This window comes from Mauremys reevesii, linkage group 2, assembly GCF_016161935.1.
Source record: "Mauremys reevesii isolate NIE-2019 linkage group 2, ASM1616193v1, whole genome shotgun sequence".
Taxonomy (NCBI): Eukaryota; Metazoa; Chordata; order Testudines; family Geoemydidae; genus Mauremys; species Mauremys reevesii.
The window spans coordinates 107,208,820-107,224,863 of NC_052624.1; positions in this window are offsets into that span (position 1 = coordinate 107,208,820).

Genomic DNA, 16,044 nt, shown 5'->3' on the forward strand with positions numbered 1-16,044 from the left:
ACACTAAAGGAAAGCAAAAACGCCAGTCTACAGCCAATAAGAAAAATGACTTCACCAACCATTGAGCAGTGGGGTCTGTTGTCTGGCTTGTAGGAAAAGGCATGTGGAAATAATGAAGTACCAGATTTTGTCATGCTCTGGTGTGGGCATTACCCTAGTCACTCCATTCTCAGGGGGCTGGAAAAGAACATTTCCCCCTCACTGCCAGATAGGCCAAGGTGAGGTGGGAGGGCTGGGGCAAACATGAAGTGAGGGTTAGGCTACAATGTCACAACTCATTAAGGAAGCATGGGGTGGATGTTCAGTTCAGCTACTCCATAGGGAAAGGATGCAGTAATCAGGTAAAATGGACTGGGAAAGGATTTAAAGGAGGTATTCTTTAAAGGATAAGACATAGGAGGGTTTGGGGCTCCTATGACTGGTATGGAAGGGAGCGAAACCCTCCCCATCTTATTAGCCCCCCCCCATGTTAATTGAGGGGAAAGTTGGTAAGGTCCCAGCAGTGGGTTGGCTGGGGACCAGGATGGGTAAAGAAGGAGGACTGACAGCAACTTCCCCACATATATGTAAATGATTATGGAATGACCTGAACTAGACACTTGTCTCTCAGGTACTCCCTGACATTAGGAATAAAGTTGCAGCCTAATTAAACCACATCCAGTGTCTCCTGTCCTTCTAGCATAGCCCAGACAATGTAAAAGGACAAGCCTAAAACAGAAGGCAAGAAAAAGAAAGAAGCTAAACAGAGAGTAAGCTGAATATAAAACAAAATAATCCTTTTAGCAGAGGGAGAGTTTCAGGTCCTCTACCCTGTCCTCAATGTAAAGTTAATAACTGCACTTTGGATTTTTCAGTATTAATTGATGTTGTCAAGTGAGAGCTTCAAAAGTGTAAATGGTCCAAGATTTGGGAAAGATATTTCTCAAAGTAAAAGGGACATGTGCTGAAAAGAAATGTAGAAAGTGATAACACTTTAGGTCCAACTACTACATCCAGCAGCAGTGCTTATTATCTGTGCATCTTTTGGGTTATTACTAGAGCTGGTTGAAATATTTAAACATTTTCGGAGAAAATACATTGCTGCTGTTTTTAAACCAGCTGATAGAGCTACTCAGTTCAACAGCTTTTAATGAAAAATTCTCACCATTTTTGTTGGCAGTTTTTAGTTATTGCTACTATTAATAAGCAGTTACTCCTGTTGCAACCATATATGCCACCCATGCTCGTTGCTGCACTACAACACAACCTATGCAACCAGTCTTTTAACCTATTGTAGTACTAGGTTTGGATTCTCCCTTTGGGATTCTCCCATTCATGTAGCCCAAGGCATATTTCTTTTGTAGGAAACATCAGTATTCAGATAAAACCAGGTTTGTAACCTGCTGGTTTAATTAAAGAAAGAAAGCTAGTTAACCCTTAGCTAAACAATGAAATATGTTTCCATGAAAGCTCAATGTGCATCTCCATAATTTAAGCCTCTCATTCTTGTGCTCACCTGATCCCTTAGCTGACAATGCTGCCATGGTGGGTGGGGTAATATCTTTTTATTGGACCAACTTCTGTTGAAGAGAGAGACAAGCTTTTGAGCCACACAGAGCTCTTTCTGAAACTGATCCAATAAAAAAATATTACCTCACCCATCTTGTCTTTCTAATATCCTGGGACTGACATGGCTACAGCTGCACTGCATACAATGCTTGCCACAACATTCTGCCTCCTGCACTGAATTCCCCAGCTTGATTTATGGTTTGCAGTTTAATTTGTTTATTGTTGGTTATAACATAAGATTCAATATCTGCATGACTCATCTCCAGAGTTATCTGTACCACTGAGGTCATTCTGACATTTTTAATATTATTTGTATTACAATAGAACCTACAGGGCTCAGTTGAGATTGGGATTCTAACCTCTGAGAGACAGACCTTGCTCTGAAAAGCTTAAAATCCAAAAGGATAAGAGAAGAGGCACAAAGAGATTAAGTGGATTCACACAGAAGCTTAAGGACAGACCTAGAAAGAAACCCCAGGTCTCCTTGACTACCAGTCCGGAGTCCTAGCCACTAGACTATGTTACTTCACATCAACACAACGTTTGCAATTAGATCTTCATGTTGATTAAGGCCATATGGAGAGTGCTAATGAGCTACTACTTTAACACCCGCTCTGACACCTATGAGGATATTTGAGGTGTGATATTTATGGATGAAACTTGATAAAGATTATTATTTACACGGGGATTTTTTTCTCTAATAATCATATTACTGCAGATTTCAGATGGGCAGATCAGGCACTAAACTAAAGAACACCATACAAATACCTGACAATTGGAGGGAGATGACAGGGTATTTCCTTCCTGACATTTTTTGTTCTCTACCTAGGGTCGCCACCTTTGAAGTACAGAAAAACTAACTGCTGGCCACCTCTCAACCACTACCAACAACAAAAAGGGTCCTAGTGGCAACTATAGCTAGTTATTACTAAAATGTTTAAGAGAACCATTTTACACACACATTCCACACACCCCAGACATGTATTTTTATTTTATAGTTTTTCTTACCTTAACCTAACACAGCACCACAGTTCAGACCATCAGGGGTATGAATTGTAGAGCACTGGTCACCTTGGTTACCATAAAAACTGCTCAGACTCTCTTCTTTTAGTGTCCACTCCATATAATTTATTCAAGTCACTTCTACCAACACCTGTATAGTGCAATGTAACAATTCTAGCCCCTATAACCCTATTATCTTTAGCCCTTGTTCATTATGGCCTTAGGAGAAAAGGAACTCCCTCCCTCCCTCCGTCCCTCCCTTCCTTGGGAGATCCTTCAGTATGAACACTGCTAGCCCTGTCCTCCTCTCCTGCTAACACTTCCTTTTTATCAAGATAGTCAGCTGATGGGCCAATTAGTTCCTTAACTCACCCAAACTCCCTCCCTGATTAACAAATTCCTCTGTCAGGGGTTGCTGGGGAAACCAATTGAAACAACAGTGATCAGAGTGCTGACCAATCTATTAGGCCTCAGCACTTTAATGTGTCCCAAGTGGAAAAAACAACAACACAACAATGTCATTTTAAATCTTTTAACTAGCAAGGCAGTGCAAAAATTGGGCAAGCTGCTTAAAAACTATTCAGGGGGCAACCCTACCCCCATTTCTCAATCCTAAATATATAATACTAAAGCAGGGATTGGCAACCTTTGGCACACGGCTCGCCAGGGTAAGCACCCTAGCGGGCTGGGCCAATTTGTTTACCTGCCGCGTCCGTAGATTCGGCCAATCACAGCTCCCACTGGTCGCGGTTTGCCACTCCAGGCCAATGGGGGCTGAGGGAAGCAGTGGCAGCCAGCATATCCCTCAGCCTGTGCCGCTTTCCACAGCCCCCATTGCCCTGGGATGGCAAACCGCAGCCAGTGGGAGCCACAATCGGCTGAACCTGCAGATGTAGCAGATAAACAAACCGGCCCTGCCCGCCGGGGGCTTACCCTGGTGAGCCGTGTGCTAAAGGTTGCCAATCCTGCACTGGACAGTCTCTAAGGATAAATGGACACAAATCAGACATTAGGAATGGCAATATACAAAAACCTGTAAAAACTTTAGGACCAGACTCCAGAGAGAAACTGCTGAGCTCCAATTCATTTGCAAATTTAACACCATCAGTTTAGGACTAAACAAAGACTGTCAGCTGCTGGAACAGGGCCCATCCCTCCTGATTGATCTAACCTCGTTTCTCTAGCCTGCTTCTTGCAGCTCATGCTGCAAAACATCTGTTAGTCTATAAGGTGCCACAGGATTCTTTGCTGCAATCTCTGTACTAACGTGATTGGCTTAAGGTGGCACAATAAAATCTGTGTCAGGGAAGAAAACTGACCCCAGGTATCACAAGTCCCAGGCTTTTGCCTAACCACTGGATCATCCCTTTACTATAGCTGGATGAAAAAGCAATAAGAATTTATTTTGTCATTAAAGCAAACAGCTGTGACTCTCAACACTCACAGGGAGAAGATCTGCTCACAAAGATGGCACCACTTTTTACAGTCACTTTTCAGACTAGAACCACACTTTAAAATCATCATTCCAGTGAAAGCCATTAAGAGTCAACACTAACTAAACAATGTCATACAGTTAACACCGATAGCAGTGTTCCCGCTAATGTTTTCCATCCATGTGCAGAATGAATTTTATGTGCACCGTATTGAGGTCATGTGCAGCTGTGCACCACCAGTAGAAAGAAAAAACCTAGATATAATATATATGTTTTTAAAAGTTACCATAGGGATAATTACTCCAACCAGGACAGGTTAGGCATTTTAGAACTCACTACTCAAAGAATTAAATTTAAGCATAAGAGAGAAGTAAAAATTATGAAATGCATATGTAAGCAGAGTCAGGATGAGCTCTGCCCTGACATCTGGCGGTGAATTGTGGCAAGTTGTGGAACAGAACTTCAGGGGCTGGTCTTGTTTGCATAGGCACACCCACCCCACCTAGCATGAGCCCACAGCCACCCAAATGGTCACTTTGGCTGCTGTGGGATCCCCAGTTTCTCTGTTATTGGGGCAGGAAGAATAAAGTGTTGTTACCCTGATTATGTGAATCAAGGCCAGTGGAAGTGTTTTATGGCAGAGGGACTCACCATCAACTATGTAGCACTCGCTAGACAAAGGACATGGGTTCCAAAACCCAGTGAACTGAAAGAGAGGCTGGGGACAAGTATTTGTACCTGATAGTATAGGCTGCCTTTGAGGGCCTGAAATGCCAATTGCACCTCTACTTCTCTCCACTGTTAAATAGCAAAGCTAATTTTGATTCCATTAAGAGTCTAGTTACAGGCTGCTGTACTGAATTCACTTTGGGCCAATGGTGCACCAGCACTGGGGCTCCCCTACTACAAGCTGAAATCACTAAAGAGCTAAAATTACTAAGAGCTGAGATCACTGAGTGCTGTGTTAACTAGTGGGGGAGCCTGCAGATATATTGCTAGAGCAGAGCAGTTTGTGAGATGGCGAGTGAAGCAGAGCTGGGCAGTTTGCAGGACGGTTGGAGAGGCCCATGGGCTGACGAGTGGAGTGAAGCGGGGCAGAGAGGGGCAGTTCATGGGATGGCTGGAACAGCTCATGGGACAGCTGGTGGAGTGGAGCGGGGAGAGCTAGGAAAGCCAGCCTCGGACCATGTAAGGTGCCCCTTAACACCCCACACGCCCCTTTCCCCCCCATTTCCACCCAGGCTGGGAGGGGGGTGTAAAACTCTGCAGATAAACTTTTGAACTCTGGGGCTGCACTGACCAGGGGCAGAGACTTTCGGGTTGTTGGACGTTTGGGTGATTTGGGTGTTGCTGGACTCAAGAGACTTTTGGTGTGTTGGACTTCTGGGCAAAATCCTGAGCCCTGTCGTGTCCCCACCCCACTCTGTGGAGATGGAGTACAGGGAAGAGGGGAGGGGGACACCTTGACATCAGCGCCCCTTCCCCCCACCCCAGTGTGCACAGCAAGCAGGAGGCTCCCGGGAGCAGCTGTCTGGGGCTCCAAGGCATAGGGCAGGAGCAGCGCGGCAGTGGCCAGGAAGGACACCTGAAGTGCACTGCACTTGATAGCCTCCTGGGTGGCCGCCTGGCTGTGCAACTTAGAGGGAACTTAGACTGATTGACAGCTTCTATTCCATACAGCACAGAGTAGGGAGGAATTGTAGCCACGTGCAACTGCCTGCTTAAAAAATATTGTCTTTTAACTGATGTCCACTCTAAGGGCTGGTCTACACTAAGGGGGAAAATCGATATAAGATACGCAACTTCAGCTATGTGAATAACGTAGCTGAAGTCGAAGTATCTTATATAGATCACTTACCCGTCCTCACGGCGCGGGATCGATGTCCGGGGCTCTCCATGTCGACTCCGCCACCGCCGTTCGCGGTGGTGGAGTTCCGGAATCGATAGGAGTGCGTTCGGGGATCGATATATCGCGTCTAGATGAGACGCGATATATCGATCCCTGAAAAATCGATCGCTACCCGCCGATACGGCGGGTAGTGAAGACGTAGCCTAAGTCATTCTTTATTTTACTACTTAAGATACAGATGTAAGTGGAATTGATTAAAGCAAAACTCCGTTATAATATAAATGAAGACATAAGATACAGTGCATACTGTTGTATGCACTTTTATTATGCTATGTTATTAATTAGTTTATCATAATGTTTGCTTTGTAGGAAAACTGAACCAGTTGCTAAATGGCATCACTCAAATTCTATAAGAAATTTTATTGATCCAGACCAATGTTTCATGCTATTGAACTGCATTTGTGCCTCATATAATTAAAGCTTCTTTAGATGCTGGACACATCTTCAAAGCCAATATAATTTACTTTCTAAATGAGTATTGATTTGATCATTTTGTTTACTTAAGCGAAGCGATGTAAACAATATTACAGGCATTGTAATCCTTTTTGTGCAGCCAAGAGAGACTGAACAGGATAAATATAAAAAGACTCAGCATGTAGGTGTGACTAGAAATCTTGAGTTAAGAAAGTTACCCAACCTATCTGACTTACCTCCATCTATAGCTGGACAGGAATTTTCCACCAATTTTTTTTTCTTTGGGTAATACTCATTGTTAAAATGTAAGTATTATGTTGAAACATGCTTTTTTCAACAAACTTTGGCCAACACACACTCAAGGATCTGACAGAAACTTGCCTGGTTTCCTGTCAGCTCACATGGTGGGTTGCTGGGGAGACACATTTTCCAGGGTCGGTGGCATAATGAAAAATTTCAGAATTTTCTTTCTGTGGAAAATTTTGAAAAGTCACATTTTTGTTCCAAGTTATAGAATCATAGGGCTGGAAGGGACCTCAAGAGGTCTTCTAGTCCAGTCCCCTGCACTGCAGGCAGGACTAAATATTATCTAGACTATCCCTGACAAATGATTGTCTAACCTGTTCTTTAAAATCACCAATGACAGAGATTCAACAACCTCTTTGGGCAATTTATTCCAGTGCTTAACCTCTCTGACAGTTAAGAAGATTTTCCTACCATCCAACCTAAACTGCCTTTGCTGCAATTTAAGTCCATTGCTTTTTATCTTATCCTCAGAGGTAAAAGAGAATATTTTTTGCCTGCCTTCTTGTAACAACCTTTTATGTACTTGAAAACTGTGATCATGTCCCCACTCAGTCTTCTCTTCTCCAGATTAAACAAATCCAATTTCTTCAATTTTCCTTCATAGGTCATGTTTTCTAGACCTTTAATCATTTTTGTTGCTCTTCTCTGGATTTTCTCCAGATCTTTCCCAAAGTGTGGTGCCCAGAACGGGACACAATACTCCAGTTGAGGCCTAATCAACACAGAGTAGAGCGGAAAAATTACTTCTTGTGTCTCACTTACTAATTCAACAAGTTATGCATCCACTTTTAATGTACATGGGTAATGTCATTACAAAGTGCTCCAAAAATGGCAATCCTACAAAAAGCATGATTCAGAAAATAGAACTTGCAGGTATCCGCAAATTAGTTGTGGGATAAGCACAAATCCCAGTGGTGTGCCGTGACATTTTTAATCAGGCATGTAATTTTACACTTGCATGCAAAATGGTATCCTCTATGCATGTTCAAGGGCCAGGTGGAATTATCTTATAGGTACAGCAAGTCCTCAAGCATGCAATGCATGCACTGCATACACACATGGCACACCACTGACAAAACTACATTTGGGTGAACTTTGCCTATCTCCAATCTGTGACTGACTCTCCAACTCATGTAGGTCTGACATTCCCGTAAATTAGAAGTAAAAACTAATTCAATCTAAAGACTATTTATAGAGAGAGTGGGATTTTCAAGAAGTGCTCAGTATATCACCTAACTTTGTTCTCATTGGAGTAAATGATAAAACTTCCTTTAAACTGAAAATTCCAAACATATAGCCTCGTCTTCCTGGATTACTGTTTGTGATATCAAGAAAGAGTAGCCACATACGACAGAAATTGTCCTGACAATATGGAGTTGAATGTATTTCTCCATTTTGGCTTGGTCTGTATAATATCTTATACAGCAATCTAATTCTGTTAAAAGTCAAAAGATGAGATGCTGTGCTGATTTGACACTCCACTGTTTATGGCAATGGGCTTGTACAGGCTCTAAATCAGCTCAGATTTCTGCTGACATTGCTTTATTTTACAGTACCTAAAGTGCACATTAAGAGCCAAATTGTGCCCTGACATACTGGATGGTAGAAAAAGATAAAGGAAATATCTATCCCTAAACTGTTTTGAAAGATTTAAAAATTCCATAATGTTTTAGGTTCATTAACCAAAACTGATTTCAACATATAACAGTAGCTGTTCTCACTATCATGGTACTACAAGAACCATATCTGCATAAAAATGAACAATTCCAGGATAGCTTTTTTCTAGTGCATGAGATATCAAAAGGTTTATTTTCAATGTCAAATGACCATCATAGCTCTCTCCACTTAGAGTTATTCAGCATACACTCACATGCATGCTTAATTTTATGCACATAAATAGGCCCATATTGAAGTAAATGGCACTGTTCACATGTATGAAGTTAAGCATGTGTGAGAGCAGCATTGGAGCTTTAGGGATATCTATCACATGTCCATGGTTTTCCATGGGTGAAATGCAGTACAAACATTGACCCCCCCCCTACACAAGAGATTCATGTGCATATATGCATACAGGAATCTGTGTATCTAATTTGCAAACCCAAATGCCAGAGCAGGACATACAGTGGGAATCATTGCCCATGCAACTGACTAGTTGCCTGTCTAACTGGCCAATTGCAAATGCAATTACAGAGAAATACACAAGCAAATTATGTGTTTAAAATGTTTATAAATGCATTTATGCATGCATTTGAGAGTGCAATTTTGAAATGCCAGTCCTTAATTTCATTCTTACAGCATAATACATAAGCGACAGACTAGAGTAAGATATTTCATTTAGGGTTAGTGCAAAGGAGCAACTGGGAATGTTATTTGTTCATTTCTAACAGTAATTCACTACACATGGGGGAATAAGAATTATTATTAATTTGGCAGTTGAAGAACTTGCAGCATACCTTCAGCTCCCAACAGTGTCGTGTTCATTGTTCAGCAGCTGAAGATATAAAGGTGGAAGATTTTTTAATCACAATATGTAGTATCTCTTTGGTTAAAACTCTATTTACTGGAGGAGACTTTTTCAGGCCAAAATTATAGTCAAAGTGTATATTGCTCACTATGACTTGTTCTATTGTTTGTATGATGACAAAGGAGAGAATACCCATGGCCATACTCAATTACACCATTGGTAAAGTATGCCAAGAGGCAGGTGTGTGCTGTGCAGTCACAAATGTTGAACATTGTATTGGCAAAATGTTGCAAATTAGTTTTCTAGTATGTAAAGGCTATCTGGTGAAGTAGGCTAAGAACAGGACTTGAACTAACAGATCTTGAATTGTTTCTGTCAATGAATAGCTATAATAATACCATGTACTTATATAACAGTTTTCAAATATTATTCAGTTAGGCACAGATGGGTGTTATCTCCATTTTGCATATCAGAGAACTGAAGATATGGAGAAGTTCAAGGTACATAGCAGGTCATTATCAGCAGAGTGATTAAAACCCAGAACTTCTGCTTTCCATGTGGATGCTTAATCCACTATCCCACAATATCTGTGACTGTTTAATAATCTGCAAAATGTGATTAATAATATTTATATATCAGCAGTTGTGGACACTTTCAAACCTTTAGATTTCATTTCCTTAATTTCACAGATGATTAAACTGAGAAACATAAGCTAGGTGTCATCTCCAAGGTCACAAGAGGTCAGCATCAGAACTGGGGTACTTTTGCACCCTATCACTGTACTTCCCCAACCAGTCATTTAGAGGCAGCTTTGCAAAAGTTTTTAGGAGCCTAAAAAAGCAGATAGACAGATAATGAGATTTTCAAAAAGATCCTACACAGGTTAGGAACCTAACTTCTATTGAAATCAATGCGAGTAATGAACCCAATTTATTTAGGCACTTCTCAAAATCCCACTAGGTGCCTAAGCTGCATCACTAGTTACCTGAATACCTTTGAAGATCTGGCCTTTATTTACTTTTTTTGAGCCTCAGTTCCAGAGCTGCCAGCACAATTGCATTTGCATGCACAAATGAGGTAGCTAGTCTTATCTCATTTTCAGGTACCACTGCAGTTACATAGACAACACAAAGATTTTTGAGCAACTAAAAACCGAGTGATTCAAAAAGTCTAACGTTTATTATATCCTCAGCTTTTGAAAGATGGGTTATGAATATCTGGTCATAACAGTAGCACAAAAGCCCTCCATATAAACTATATTATTCCTTTGCCACTTAATGAGCTTGCTAGACTATAAAGTGCATCCATAATAACATTAAACACTATAAATCAAATCCTAAGAAGTTATGAAGATCTATGAGCATTTGAAATTCCCATTAGATTCCATGGGAGCTTCAGAGGCTAAGCACCTATCAAGATTTGGCTAGGTGCAGGGGAGAGCTTGGCGACTACTCTCAAAGCAGCCAATATTATCTCATGACAAAAATTATTTTCCTACATTTGTTTAGAATTCAGAAATTTACGATACCCAGTTTTAAATGGTATCTTCAGAGCTTGGTGATGTGCACTGACCTTGTCACAGTTTGGCATGCAAGAACAGAAGAATTAGATCTAATATGACAAGACTCCATTACTCCTATACTCCAAGCACTTGACAAGCAGCTGCAGGAAGAGCTCGGGAACCATTTTCATCCAAATCCAAATGCCAGTAAAGGAACAATACTACTATTTAAACAGAACTTAAATATTTCAAATTCACAGAGCAGCTTCATAAAAATGAATCATGGCTATTACCACCCCTAAGGGACCTTAATAGGCTTTGCTTGCTCTTTTTCCTGGGGTGAAGAACAAAAGATCAAAATAGAGATTTCTCTCCATCAGACACACAGAGAAATTGTTCTTTGACCCTTAATAACGATTCTGACAGCTATTTAATGTCAGTGACTGGGAGATGTGCACTGGGAGTTTATCTAAAATGTTTGACAAGTGCTCTTTGTTTGTGTTGGATTTTTTGTGGGGGTCAGAGGGTTATGAGAAGAGGGCGGGTACACAAGAGTAAAATTTTTGCACTCTATATTATGTTATAAAATGGGCAGGACTGAGAAGTGCATTAATTGGTCTAAAGGGAATGTGACTGGAAGAGGCAGAGAAGACGTGGGCTATCCAGCAACCCTGAACGTGCAATGCTGAGAGCAGCCAAACCTGAGCTTTGTTTTCTTAGTGTTCATTTATCTGTAAGTCAAACCCCAGGAAAGGAAGTGAGTTTGACTTTATGCAGGATGCCTTAGATCAGGGGAAAAGCCATCTGCTCACAAGGAGATTGGCTGTGCTGGTGGTTAAGACACAAGAGCATGAGTGAAAAAGTGAAGGGTTCTGCTCCTGGCAGTGCTACATACTCACTGTACAGCTTTAGGAAGTTGCTTCAGGTAAAATTTGCAAAAGCACTGAAATGACTTAGATACTCAAGTCCCACTTACAAAAGCTATATATGCACTTAGGAACCTCAGTCTCATGGACAGTCAACGGACTTAGGCTCTTTACTGCATAACTCACTTTTAGCCTTAAGCAACCAAGTAACTTGGGGCTTGTCTATACAGCAATTTAGTGTGAGGAACGCTGGCGTGTAAGTCTACAGCACTGTAGCCTGGTGAACATTAAGTCTCCATGTGGACCCTGATGCCACACTGTTGGAAGTTTGTTGACATCATTGAGTATGCAGGATACCACCAGACATTTAATTAACCATAAATACCTTTATTAAATCCAAAGGCCAAATTATATTTATATAGTTGCTCTAAACATGTCTGAAAGCTTAATCAATAAGCAATTACTACACCCACAATAACATATTCATAAATATTTGATCAGAATACTCACAAAAGAATCAATTCCAGGTATAACCCTCTCATCCTGGCTTGCTCCAGCATGGTCATATAGCATCTGAAAATACCCCTAGCAAACCTGGTTCTTTTATACTGCGCAATATACAAGTGAAGTCATATTAATTGTTACTGTTTTACCAGTTTAGACTGACCCTTTTCATACACTTGCCATCATTGTAAGATAACACTGATATGTGAAAGGTTATTACTAGTTTATCAAAACTTTGCTTTGTCTGCTAGAACCAGTTTGTTACCATCTCCTATAAAACTGTTTCCTGGAAGCCATCTTTTTATCTCATTAGCCATGTTCCAAGCTTAGCATCGTCCCAAAGCTTGTCTTGCTAAATGATGCCACGTTTCTTCTAGCTTTTGAACCTATTATTTTCGAGGCCTTACTACATTTGCTACCTACCTACATTTTACATAGGCTGCAAAGCTCGCATACTGTCTTAATTATGCTAAACTTTAACCCTCTATATATCTATTTAATCCTAGACATGCACTGAAAGTTCCATAGAGTGTTTTGATCTTCTGCAGTGTCAAGCAATGAAAGGTCAAAGCGCCCCATTGAACTTTTAGTGTGACGCGGCATGGTCCACTTGGCCAGTTAGTGCTCACCAGGCTAGAGCACTGTAGGTTTACACCCCAGATTGCTGCACACTAAATTGCAGTATAGACATACCCACAGGCACTCTTGAAAATGTTATCCTGAATCCTTCTGTCTCTGTTTCCACAGTTGTAAAATGGGGCTAACCAACATTACTCTCTCTCAGCGTCATGTTATCAAGCTATAGTCATTAATGGAAGCTTGTATGGAACTGCAAAGTCAATTAAGTCAAAACAAAACACTCGACCTTATCAAAATTAAATATTTTGGAATATTTCATTTTTCAACACATTCTGAGATTTGGACTTTCGTCCCCAATTCAGAGTGAAACAAAATTTTGTCATTTACCATGGTACAGAAATTTCATTTTTCAGCCAATTTTACCTTTAAACTTTGTGTTTACAATGCTAGAGTGAGAAATGTTCCCAGTTAAGCTTTCTAAATATAAAACTTAACTTGTCAGGGGCGGCTCTAGAGCCCTGGGGCGGCCCTTTCCCAGGGGGGCGGCAGGCTGGGCCGGTGGACCTGCCGCAGTCATGCCTGCGGGAGGTCCACCGGAGCCCGGGGACGACCGGACCTGCCGCAGGCATGACTGCGGACGGTTTGCTGGTCCCGCGGCTCGGCTGGACCTCCCGCAGGCATGACTGCGGCAGCTCAACCGGAGCCGCCGGACCAGCGTATCGCCCGCAGCTGCGGGAGGTCCAGCTGAGCCGCGCGACCAGCGGACCCTCCGCAGTCATGCCCACGGCAGGTCCGCTGCTCCCGCGGCTCGGGGGCGCCTCCCGGGCATCATTGCTTGGGACGGCCAAATTTGTAGAGCCGCCCCTGTTGACAGTGGACAGGCTGCTTCTACAGTGCTGCAACATGGGGTGGGTAGGTGAGGGAGAAGTGTGGAAAGCCCTCTGACGTTTGGGTGCTTGCAATCACCAACACTTCATGCTTTGAGAAATGTCAAAGGAAAACTCTACATTGCTGCTCCAATCTGGCCACCATAGTCTGCAGTCCTTCAAAACTGAATTCTGCTTTATTACAATATTTCACTTTTACACGAGAAACTACTTTGGAAGCATCCAAACAATTTAAACAAGTAAATGTCAGCAGACAAACTATTTCAGAAGCACTGTTAAGTGTAACAATGAAGCCAGGAGGAGATGTATGCGGAGGGGAATTAGTGCAGAATTTAGGGCCTACGTTTTCAAAATTGACTGGGGATTTTAGATGCTCAATCTGAGCCACCTTCAAGTGGCCTGATTTCCAAAGGGGGGTGCTCAACACTTTGGAAAATAAGGACTTTTCCAGGTTACAACATGTAATTAGGCTAGGAAACTCATTGTCGCGAGTAGCAAGATCGAAAGACAGACTGGATATTTATATGGCTAAAAAGAATATCCAGAGTTATAATCATTAATGCTAACAAACGAGTATTGGAAGGGAGATAAAACCTCATGTTTCAGGGCTTAAACCAGACTCCAAGTATAAGAGATCAGGGTGAGAATGTCAATGGGGAGAAATTACCTCCTATATGCCTGTAATGCGGTTTCTTGAATTTTCTTCTGAAGCATCTGGTGTTGGATACTGTCAGAGAAAGGATACTGGACCACTTGTACCACAGATGAGTAATAGACTATGTGACTCAAATTGGGGACCTAAATCCCTAGTCACTTTTGAAAATGTAGGGCGTGATCTCTAGGGAAAAAGTAAGGGTTTAGAGCAGAGGTGGGCAAACTATGGCCCACGGGCCACATCCGGCCCATGGGACCCTCCTGCCCAGCCCCTGAGCTCCTGCCCCAGGAGGATAGCACCCAGCCTCTCTCCTGCTGTTCCCCTTCCTCCATAGCCTCAGCTCACCCCGCCGTCAGAACAATGCTCTGAGCGGCGGGCTGCAAGCACCTGGGGCAGCGCAGCTGCAGAGCCGGGGCCTGACCCAGTACTCTGTACTGCATGATGGCGACAGCATGGCTGACTCCAGCTGGGCAGCTCAGCTGTAGCACTGCCAGACACCGGTGCTCCAGGCAGTGCAGTAAGGGAGCAGGGAGGTTTGGATAGAGGGCAGGGGAGTTCAGGGTGGTGGTCAGGAGACGGGGGTGTGGGTAGTGGTTGGGGCAGTCAGAGGGCAGGGAACAGGGGCTTGAATGGGGGCAGAGTCCCAGGGGGCAGTCAGGAAGGAGAGGGGGGATCGGATGGGATGGCAGGGGGCAATCAGGGGGCAAAGGTTCCAGGGGCGGTCAGGGGACAGGGAGAAGGGGTGGTTGGATGGGGCAGCGGTCCCAGGGGGGCAGTCAGGAATGAAGGGGGGTTGGATGGGGTGGCAGGGGGCAAACAGGGGCAGGAGTTCCGGGGGCTGTCAGGGGACAGGGAATGGGGGGGTTGGATGGGGCAGGAGTCCCAGGGGGGCCGTCAGGAGGTGAGAAGCAGGAAGGGTCGGATATGGGGCAGGACCGGGCTACGGCTGGCTGTTTGGGGAGGCACAGCCTCCCCTAACCAGCCTCCATACAATTTTGGAAACCCGATGAGGCCCTCAGGCCAAAAAGTTTGCCCACCCCTGGTTTAGAGAAAGTTTAGCAAAATATGCAGCACTCACTAATTACTATTAAAAATTTAGGCCTAACTTGGTTTTGCTGCTAAAGACTCTAGCACAGTGGCTCTCAACCTTTGCAGACTACTGAACCCATTTCAGGAGTCTGATTTGTCTTGCATATCCGCACTTAAAAATTACTTGCTTAAATAATCAGAAATAAAAATACAGAAGTGTCACAACACACCATTACTGAAAATTGCTCATTTTTACAATAAATCATTTGGAATATAAATATTGTACTTCCATTTTAGTGTACAGTACAGTAAAAGTTTTGTTATCCAGTATGTTGGGGGAATGGGGGCTGCCAGTTAGTCAAACGCAGCGCACGGAGCCCCCATTGCTGATCCTCCACCTAGGAGCAGCAGAGACATGTTGCTGCTTGTGGGGAGCCACCCAAAGTGAGCACCACCTGGATCTAGCACCCCAAAATGCCGGTTTCTAAAGCTTTTCAGTTGATAAAGTGCCAGGTAAAACAGCTTTTACTTGTTATAGAGTGGTATAAACAATGTTACTGAATTAAAAGTAAGGAACTCACTTGGCATTCACTGCTTTTAAAAACAAATTTACTCCAAACTTTTTTTCTTTCATTATATTTTTAAATAATATTTGCCCGGAGCTATTGTTTAAACACAAGACACTTCAATGTGTGAGTTATGAGGTAATCATTCACACTGTATGCATATAATGGTACTTGACCTGTGGCCTTGTACCTCACAAGAAATAAGATATGCATTACATTATAGCATAACTCACACCTTGTCATATCTATGGAGGATTGTGAGAGACTGAATTTAAATATATTATGGTATTGGGCAAGAGAATGACAGGTGAAATATAACTGGATGAAAATATGTAATGAGAACAATGATCTGGCTTTGTCTGATGTGTTGGTGGGCTAGTG